The sequence below is a fragment of the Phyllobates terribilis genome, unplaced genomic scaffold (assembly GCF_046119375.1).
Source record: "Phyllobates terribilis strain yellow unplaced genomic scaffold, ASM4611937v1 Scaffold_98__1_contigs__length_5973952, whole genome shotgun sequence".
Lineage (NCBI taxonomy): Eukaryota > Metazoa > Chordata > Amphibia > Anura > Dendrobatidae > Phyllobates > Phyllobates terribilis.
The window spans coordinates 2927221-2938346 of record NW_027362858.1 but is presented as its reverse complement, the minus strand read 5'-3'; the positions used below and the strand labels follow the sequence as shown (position 1 = coordinate 2938346).

Genomic DNA, 11126 nt, shown 5'->3' with positions numbered 1-11126 from the left:
TAGCTCAGGGATAATACTGAAAACAGAGGAGCCAGAGGTGTAATTGGAGAAACTTTCAAATCTGTAGTAGTGAGAATGTGGACAGAGCAGGAGAAATTACCGTCCGCACAGCAGGGGAACAGCTGACGTTACTGAACCCCAATAACACGGCAGCAAGTGTTGACTGTGCAGACGGCACTTCCGAGCTCCAACTGGCGGTGTTGTAGCTCAGGGATAATACTGAAAACAGAGGAGCCAGAGGTGTAATTGGAGAAACTTTCAAATCTGTAGTAGTGAGAATGTGGACAGAGCAGAAGAAATTGCCGTCCGCACAGCAGGGGAACAGCTGACGTTACTGAACCCCAATAACACGGCAGCAAGTGTTGACTGTGCAGAGGGCACTTCCGAGCGCCAACTGGCGGTGTTGTAGCTCAGGGATAATACTGAAAACAGAGGAGCCAGAGGTGTAATTTGGAGAAACTTTCAAATCTGAAGTAGTGAGAATGTGGACAGAGCAGGAGAAATTGCCGTCCGCACAGCAGGGGAACAGCTGACGTTACTGAACCCCAATAACACGGCAGCAAGTGTTGACTGTGCAGACGGCACTTCCGAGCGCCAACTGGCGGTGTTGTAGCTCAGGGATAATACTGAAAACAGAGGAGCCAGAGGTGTAATTGGAGAAACTTTCAAATCTGTAGTAGTGAGAATGTGGACAGAGCAGGAGAAATTGCCGTCCGCACAGCAGGGGAACAGCTGACGTTACTGAACCCCAATAACACGGCAGCAAGTGTTGACTGTGCAGACGGCACTTCCGAGCGCCAACTGGCGGTGTTGGAGCTCAGGGATTACAGTTCAGGTGGTAGAAACATGAACAGAACAGGAGACCTGGATACTGTTGCCAACCAATTATTTATTCTGGAAGAGGACTGGCAAATTCATGAGAGATCCAGGCCTTGTTCATTTTGAGAAAAGTAAGCCGGTCAACGTTATCGGAGGATAGTCGCATGCGACGGTCTGTTAGTACACCACCTGCGGCACTAAAGACGCGTTCCGATAATACACTAGCAGCAGGGCAAGCTAGCACCTCCAATGCATACTGACTAAGCTCTGGCCATGTATCCAGCTTACAGACCCAAAACTCGAAGGGAGAAGAGCCGTCTGGGAGTACACTAAGAGGGCAAGACATGTAGTCTGTCACCATCTGACGGAAACGTTGCCTCCTGCTGACTGGAGCCGTCTGTGATGGTGTAGACATTTGTGGCGGCGGGGACACAAAACTTTGCCACATTTCGGCCATACTGGTCTTGCCTTGTGCTGAGGCGCTGCTTCTGCTCCCTCTTTGTGCAGAGCTTCCTCCACTGCCTCGACACACTGAGCTGCTTTGTAAAGCACTAGCAGCACTGCTCTCGGTTGGAATGGAGAACATGATGGAATGCACCAGTGCGTCTTGGTACTCCCGCATTTTACGCTCCCGGTTCAACGGTGTTATGAGGCTTTGTAAGTTGTCCCGGTAGCGAGGATCTAGGAGGGTGGACACCCAATAATCAGCCGTGTTGAGAATGTGGGCGATGCGGCGGTCATTTCTCAGGCACTGCAGCATGAAATCAACCATGTGCTGCAGACTGCCAACTGGCCAAGAAACACTGTCCCCTGCTTGAGGCGTGATCTCTGCCTGCTCTGCATCACCCCACCCTCGCTCTAGATACTGACTACTAGAGCATTGTGTACCTCCCTCCTCTGGACAGATGTCTTCCTCATCCATTGACTCCTCCTCATCCTCCTCACAAAGTGTCCCCTGCCTAGGCCTTTGTGAGGAACCACGTTGCGCAGACTGTAGAGAAGCAGATGGCATTTGTGACTCCTCATCCTCCACCTCTTCCAAAACCTCGTTCCTTAGTGCTTGCAGTGTTTTTTCAAGCAGGCAGATAAGGGGGATAGTCATGCTGACTAGTGCATCATCTGCACTTGCCATCCGCGTGGAATAATCGAAGGCACGCAAAGCGTGGCAAATGTCCTTCATAGAGGCCCACTCAGTGGTGGTGAAGTGTGAACGGCGCGCACTGCGACTTGTTTGCGCCTGCTGCAGCTGGTACTCCATTACTGCTGCCTGCTGCTCACACAACCTCTCCAACATATGTAACGTTGAATTCCACCTGGTGGGTAGGTCACATATGATGTGATGTTCCGGAAGACGTAATCGGCGCTGCAGAGCTGCAATGCGTGATCTTGTATTGCTGGAACGCCGCAAGTGAGCGCACTCTATGCGGACCTTGTGAAGCAGTGCATCAAGATCCGGATAGTCCCTCAAAAAACTCTGCACGACCAAGTTGAGCACATGTGCCAGACATGGGATGTGATTGAGGTTGCCTAGGCCCAGAGCTGCCACCAGATTTCGGCCATTGTCACACACTACCATGCCTGGCTGGAGATTCGCTGGCACAAACCACACGTCGCTCTGCTGCTTGATGGCATTCCAGAGCTCCTGCGCTGTGTGGCTTCGATTCCCCAAAGAAATTAATTTTAATACGGCCTGTTGACGTTTGGCCACGGCTGTGCTCATATCGGTCATCATAACAGGTAACCGTTCACGGGTCGATGTGGAGGTAGACCGTGACGGCTCCTGCAGCGCTGATTCAGAGGAACTGGAGTATGAGGAGGAGTCAATGTGTACAGACTGGATTCCTGCAATCCTTGGAGTTGGCAGAACACGTACAGCGCCACTCTCAAGATTTGTACCCGGCTCCACAACATTTACCCAATGGGCAGTGAGGGAAAGGTATCGTCCCTGTCCATGCTTACTGGTCCACGCATCGGTGGTCAGGTGGACCTTGCTACTGACGGCGTTTTGTAGCGCATGTTTAATTTTTCCCTCCACATGATGTTGCAGGGCAGGGACGGCTTGCCTGCTGAAATAAAAGCGGCTGGGCACGTTGTATTGTGGGACTGCCAATGCCATAAAGTTACGGAATGTGTCAGTCTCCACCAGCCTGAATGATAGCATTTCAAGGGCCAGTAGTTTAGCAATGCCAGCATTCAGAGCCTGTGCTCGGGGGTGGTTTGCCGAGTATGGGCGCCTTTTCTACCATGCCTGTGCTAACGATGGCTGTAGACTGGCCTGGGAGTGTGAGGATGACTGGGAAAGTGGTGCTGTGGGTGGAATTACACTGTGTCTCTGTACAACAGTGCCAGAGATTCTTCCATGGCGATCCTGTGAGGAAGCCGAACCAGCTATGTGTGAGCTGGAGGAAGAGGCTACAACACGAGCTGAAGAGGTGGTAGGTGGCGCTGTAGGTTGGCCTAGGTCTTCAGTGTGTTTTTGTAACTCCACCACGTGCTTGGTCCGCACATGTTTCCACATATTTGTGGTATTGAGGTTGCTGACACTTTTCCCTCTTTTCACCTTCTGATTACACAGCTTGCATTTGACAAAGCAAATGTCATCTGCAACTGTGTCAAAAAAGGACCAGGCACTGCAAGTCTTGGGAGCGCCCGCTTTGGATTTTGGAAGAGCCATGCTCCTAATGGGTGCCGAAGTGGAGGCTACAGGCAACCAAGTCTGCCCCCTCCCTCTCCCTCCTTTTTGGGCCGTTCGGGGAATCTCTTCCTCAGAGCTGCTCCCACCACCTTCCTGTCCCTCACGCCATGATGGGTCAAGGACCTCATCATCTACACCACCCTCTTCAAACAACTGCTTCTCCTGGGTAGTCTCGACAGCACAGTACGCACCAGAAAGTGGCACCTGAGTCTCATCATCAGATGCGTACTGAGGTGTGCTGCTGACCATAGGCACTGGCCCACCCGCCTCTTCAGATTCAGAGAGACAAAACGGTTGCGCATCACTGCATACTACCTCTTCTTCAAATTCTAGAATTCTGCTTGGCTGGCCCCCTCTTTCCAAGCCAAGAGATTCAGAGAACAGAAGTAGAGATGGCTCCTGTCCAGGGCTCTCTGACTGCCTGGGCAATTTGGCAGGTGGTGAAAAGACAGATGGGTGCTCTTCAGTGCTCAGGACCTGAGAGGATCTGGAACTAATTGAAGTCGATGCGTTAGCTGCCATCCATCCGACAACGGCTTCAATTTGGTCCTCGCGCAGCAGTGGGGTACGACTAGCTCCTACAAAGCTGCGCATAAAGGACTGTTCCCTGGTAAAACTGTGGGATGCTGAGTCACTGGTGCCCGCAGCAGGCACAGAATCCCCACGTCCTCTCCCTGCAGGCACAGAATCCTCACGTCCTCTCCCTGCAGAAACTCCACGCCCACGCCCACAACCACATGCCTTACTCCCTGCCTTCTTCATTTTGGTAGACTGATAAAGATAGGCAGAAAAGTACTAAGGGCTTAGTGTGCTTATTCCTGAACAGCTGCTAACAGGTATAAGAAACACTAATTTTATAAAGTGTGGACTAGACTTTAATATGAGCTAATGTGGCCTACACAACTGTAAAGTGGAGTGTTTGGTGAACTTTATTTAGGTTTTTTTTGTCACAAAAAGACACTGGATGTGCCTAAAGATGTAATAACGATAGTATCACAAACTTTTTGTAGCTATTACAATGTAGGAAGGTAACCTACAATGCAATAGATGAGGCTGCAAAAAATAGGCTAATACTAATTTGGCTGGGGCTGCAGGGCCCAATGCTGCAGAAAGGCTCCTCTAACTACTCCTATATAGTGTGTTTGGAACCAATTTAGCTGAATACGGATGGAACCACCACACTAATAGGAGATATCAGGAAAAATTATGAATTGGCAATAAAGGACAATGTATGAGGCAGTGACACACACTGAGTGCACTACAACCAGACGGGGTTGAAGCACACACTACAGGGTGAGCTGCACTCACACACCAGACCTTGCAGACAGCGGTGAACAGTACAGATGCAGAGCACTGTGCACTAGTGCTGCAAGACCAAAAAAATTTCTCTATCTACTCCTATATAGTGTGTTTGGAACCAATTTAGCTGAATACGGATGGAACCACCACACTAATAGGAGATATCAGGAAAAAATATGAATTGGCAAAAAAGGACAATGTATGAGGCAGTGACACACACTGAGTGCACTACAACCAGACGTGGCTGAAGCACACACTACAGGGTGAGCTGCACTCACACACAGAGACCTTGCAGACAGCGGTGAACAGTACAGATGCAGAGCACTGTGCACTAGCGCTGCAAGACCAAAAAAATTTCTCTATCTACTCCTATATAGTGTGTTTGGAACCAATTTAGCTGAATACGGATGGAACCACCACACTAATAGGAGATATCAGGAAAAATTATGAATTGGCAAAAAAGAACAATGTATGAGGCAGTGACACACACTGAGTGCACTACAACCAGACGTGGCTGAAGCACACACTACAGGGTGAGCTGCACTCACACACACAGACCTTGCAGACAGCGGTGAACAGCACAGGGAACTCTGCACTAGCGCTGCAAGGCACAGTGATTTATAAAGTAGCTTGGGTAAAGCAGAATAGACCAAATAGGTAGCTAAAACTGTCCCTCAGAACAACAGCGTCCTATCCCTAACTGAATTCACAGCAGAGTGAGCTCAAAATGGCGGCGGCGGCTTTTATAGCGCATCATGACATCATTTCAGCAGCCAATCACAGCCATGCCATTAGTTAAGATGCCTACATGCCTAACAGGATGTGCCCACACGTCTTAGGATCCTCATTGGCTGAATAAAATGAAAATGGCTCATTGCATTATGGGAACTTCCGATTCCGGTATACGATATTGCAAAAGTATCGGAATTAAGTATCGGAATTCCGATACCGCGAATATCGGCCGATACCCGATATTTCCGTATCGGAATGCTCAACACTACTCCCGAGTCTTTGTTAACATGGACCAGAAACAAATTATTTTTGGGAAGTTTTTCAAATGGTCCAACAAATGTTATACATAGAAGTCAATATGGGAATGTGAGATGGTTGCATAAGAATTTTGATTTTTCTCTAGATAATCCATCTCCTAAGGATTCTAGACTTTACCAATGTTGCGTTTTAACTAAAAATAATTAAAAACAATGCAAAGATGTAAATGTAAATGTTTGGTCAGCAGTAGATAATGTATGTACACAGACAAGGTTTCAACCATCTACTCCTTTCCAAATCAATCAATTTCAATCTAAACCTCTATTAAGGGATGGAGTGTTGATGACTATAGTCTGGACTTTTGATATGTCTAACTTGAAAATCTCATCCAGATATCCCAAATGTCAATCACATCTCATCAACATGGAGATGGAAATAGAACAATGGTTTGGGAAAAGATCTTCAACACATGTTAGAAGTAAGAGGGGGATATTAGAAGGTATTTTGGGGGGGATTAGGAACAGTGGGAAGTTTAATTAACACTATGGACATTCATACACTTAAATCAGATTTGGAAAATATTGGGTATATTGGAGGTAAAGGGGTAAAAATTAAGAAAAGTTTGAATCAACTCCTTGAAAAGATGGTTTTGAACACTGCTGCTGTGCTGCGATCTTCAGTGTCACATCTACAAGATGCTACTTTAGCTCTAATAGAAAGTGAACAGGAATCCCAAGTGGCCAGAGCATGTCTAGAAATTCAGATTGAATATTCCACCAATCTGAAAATGATTGCACAAGCATTGCAAAGTGGAATTACACCTTAAGGCTATGTGCCCACGTTGCATTTATGAAGCAGAAAATTTCTGCTGCATAAATGCAAGTCCTCTCCCGGAAAAACGCATGCGGAATTCCGCACGCGTTTATCGCGCTTTTTTCGCGCGTTTATCACGCGTTTTCCACATGCGGAATTGCCTTGCGTTTTTTATGCATTGGACAAAGGCAATTCTGCTTGCGGAAACGCAAAATTAATTGACATGCTGCGGATTTTTGAACGCAGCATAAACGCTGCGGAAAAATCCGCAGCATGTGCATAGAACTTGCGGAATCCCATTGGGGACCATGGGGTGCGGGTTACCAAGCGTTTTACAAGCGTTTCCGCTGCGGAAATTCCGCATCAAAAACGCTTGAAAAACGCTACGTGGGCACACAGCCTTAGGAATAATGAGAAATTTGCCTACAGAATATAATTTTGCATTAAATCATACAGATTTGTGGGTAAATACGTGGTCAGGATGTGAACAGAACATTTGTATGGGAACATCACTAATCCCAATATCGGGAAGAGAAGAAACCATGGTTCCTATAACTGTTCTGGGCATTCCTGTTAGTAATACACAATTACTATATTATCTATTACAGTACACAGATTTTTCATTTGATGGTACAAACACTGAACAATTAGACATTTTTTCATGGTTATAGTGGGTACAGAAAGTATTCAGACCCCTTTATATTTTTCACTCTTTGTTTCATTGCAGCCATTTGGTAAATTCTAAAAAGTTCATTTTTTTCTCATTAAAGTCCACTCTGCACCCCATCTTGACTGAAAAAAAAACAGACATGTAGAAATTTTTGCAAATTTATTAGAGTTTGCTCAAAAACACATGAAGGACTCCCAGACTATGAGGAAAAAGATTCTCTGGTCTGATGAGATGAAGATAAAACTTTTTGGTGATAATTCTAAGCGGTATGTGTGGAGAAAACCAGGCACTGCTCATCACCTGCCTAATACAATCCCAACAGTGAAACATGGTGGTGACAGCATCATGCTATGGGGGTGTTTTTCAGCTGTAGGGACAGGATGACTGGTTGCAATTGAAGGAAACATGAATGCGGCCAAGTACAGAGATATCCTGGATGAAAATCTCTTCTAGAGTGCTCTGGAACTCAGACTTGGCCGAAGGTTCACCTTCCAACAAGACAATGACCCTAAGCACACAGCTAAAATAACAAAGGAGTGGCTTCAGAACAACTTTGTGACCATTCTTGACTGGCCCAGCCAGAGCCCTGACCTAAACCCAATTGAGCATCTTTGGAGAGACCTGAAAATGGCTGTCCACCAACGTTTACCATTCATCCTGATGGAACTGGAGAGGATCTGCAAGGAAAAATGGCAGAGGATCCCAAAATGCAGGTGTGAAAAACTTGTTGCATCTTTTCCAAGAAGACTCATGGCTGTACTAGCTGAAAAGGATGCTTCTACTCAATACTGAGCAAAGGGTCTGAATACTTATGAACATGTGATATTTCATTTTTTCTTTTTTAATAAATTTGCAAAACTGCCTGTATTTCTGTTTTTTTCAGTCAAGATGGGGTGCAGAGTGGACTTTAAAAAAATTAACTTTTTAGAATTCTCCAAATGGCTGCAATGAAACAAAGAATGAAAAATGTAAAAGGGTCTGAATACTTTCCGTACCCACTGTACATTTTGTTTCTAAGGTAATGTGTCTACCTGGACAGGATAAAGTCATTTATAACTCATGTTTCCATAATCATACCTCATGTCATGCCAGAGTTGAGAATGTACACACGATACATGACTTGGTGACCCCAATAAGCTTGAACAAAATTTGTTTCCAAGTTATATCAGAAAATGAAGTTGTTTCTGCATTCTTCTCCTCTTGTGTACATGCTGAAAATCTGACAATAGGTTTATATTGTATTCAGGGAAATGTGAAAAATATCTCCAAGTAGGTAGGAAGTATTAATATTACATCAATAGGGACAAGAAATCTGAAAATCCTTTCAATACAGTTCAATTTGTGCCAAATAAATAATTTTCCTTGGAATATGTGGACAAATGAGATAAATAAAGACAAAGGTTTGTTAACAAAACAACTAAAAGAAGCTGAAATTGTATTTGGACATGAACAAGGTCATTTAGATGATATTGAACATGAGTGGACAAGTATGTCAGGCTCATCTTGGTGGAAAAAGCTAGGAAGATCAGTAACTAGTTGGTCACAGTCTTCAGCAAAAATGGCTGCAGGAAGTGTATTAACAAATCCGATCATAATCATATTTATTTGGATCTTGCTGTGTATTGTTAATCAGATTTTTATCATGTGTAAAATTAAGAAAATATACAAAAAAATAAAGACAGAAATGAAAAAGGAAGATGATATTTTAAGAGAAATGTTAAAAAGAAAAAATATAACTTTTTGAGTGAATTTTTATTTTTAATTCAGAAGTTTTTGGGAACTCAGATGACATTCAATACAGGTGTCGATACAAGGTTTTCAGAATAAAGAATGAATGTGATACGAATGGTGAGAGAATGAGTTTAGGATTGATTATGATATTTTTTAAATCATAATCGGGGGGACTGTAAAATATTAATTTCTTATGATAGAAAAATATATATACATAAGCTTTAACATGCTTAGATTCAAATATAGAGAAAGAATGTGCAGTTATTCTGGGACCTTGGTAGAAACACCTGTTCAGTTTGTCAAACCTATAGGACTCTTGTCTATATGGGTTATTTGGGGATAACTAATGATCCTTAAAGGTCACTAGCCATATGTTTAAAATATACCAACATGAGGTGATGTGCAAGTAGCCAAAATGCATATGTCACAAGCTACTAGTTTTGTTCTAATATGGTAGAAGCTACTAATATATCAGCAAGTCGCCATATTGGGTTATGAAACTGTAAAAATATTCTCCAATGTATGTCTATGAGGCAAGATGGTATATAAGCAGAGCCAGACCTGAATGGGGGAGATCACTCATTCCTCGAGTATCTCCAGCACGGATCATGCTTCTATACTGGATACGTAAGAACCTATAATTGTTTCCTTTCTCTCTTCTAACCTGATTCTTCTTTTTGCGTGCTATGAACTATATTTCTTCATTTTTGTAACCACTTTTGAATGAACATTAAATAAGCTTTTGTTTTATCCACACAATTCAAGATTGTTTTCCTCTCTATTCTCACCGTACCCTTACCTAAAGTAAGGAAGTGTTAGTTTTCCTAACACCAACCAACAACCTTTTCACACTGCTCTGGCTTCAAGAGTGGTATTACGCGGACCCCTAGAAATTGGGACAGGAAGGTAGTTTGACTTGATTGGGTGCCTGTTGTGCTCCCTCAGCAGGCCCAGTTTCATGTTGCCCACGGCCTCGGCGTGCATGTCCACTTCCCCCTCCCTTGTCACGCGCCTTGCCCATTTTAAATGGAGTTTAATATTTGTCACGTTGCCAAAAATGTCTGTATTATTACCGCTGTAATATAGGATCACGTCTGACCTGGGAGTCAGAGATGCTTCCAGTGGTCTTCCCCATGCTGTTCCCAAGTCTTTTCAGCACTGTATGGATGTGTCTGATCATATCTCACACACCACATGGCCAGATAAGGTTGTAAAATGTTATTTACTGGTGAATGTATTTTTCACAGTTGAAAGCAATGCAAAAGTGCAAAAATGCATCAAAAACGCTGTGTGTGAACATAGCTGAAGGTGTGGAGGAGTATTTTTGTTTTTGGTTATTTATTTTGCCTTATATACAAGCCATTAACCTGGAAAGGATGTTCCTTAACATATTTCCCAGGAAAATCCATTTTGGTTTCATTTTTGTATGTTTTATTGTGAGTCCGTAAAAGTGGCGTAATACTCTGACAACGTTGTTGACAGCAGTGAGCGGCTCTGCTACATCCACACTGTAAACCCCTCCTGACCCCACACATAAATTTCAGCTCATCCAGCACTATGACAACCAGCACAGCAGAGTCCTGCATCCACTGAGGCCCCTGATCATGTGACCCCTGACTCCTCCCCTCCTGTGACCTCATCACAGGTCCTGTGCGCACAGAACAGCCATATATTTGGTGGCGGCTCTGCAGGTGGAGGTATGTGGAGATCCCCCATTACTGGGCGCAGGGGGCATTAACCCCTTCAGCACGGAGACTCTTTTGGGGTCTTGTGTTGCCCCTTTATAAGAATCATAAGGTTTTGTTCTGTTTCCTGTAATAGATACATACGACCCAACTATGGAGACAGGAAGGGAGGAAACATATTGTTCTCATAGTACAGGACCCCGTTACTGGCCCCACAGTGTAATGCCCCCATTATTCCCCTTATGCAGGATGTATGATGCCCCCCACAGTGTAATGCTCCCATTATGCCTCTTATGCAGTATGTATGATGCCCCCACACAGTGTAATGCCCCCATTATGCCCCTTATGCAGTATGTATGATGCCCCCACACAGTGTAATGCCCCCATTATGCCCCTTATGCAGGATGTATGATGCCCCCACACA

General features: G+C 44.6%; 1 protein-coding gene across 1 annotated transcript in view; it reads left to right on the top strand.

Moving 5' to 3' along the window:
* Positions 1-10629: 10629 nt before the first annotated feature.
* Positions 10630-11126, top strand: part of LOC141198616 (uncharacterized) — a 40264-nt gene continuing 39767 nt past the window's right edge. Inside the window, exon 1 of the mRNA XM_073663049.1 lies at positions 10630-10714. The gene's annotated coding sequence lies outside the window, so the exon portion shown is untranslated. The remainder of the gene's footprint in view (positions 10715-11126) is intronic.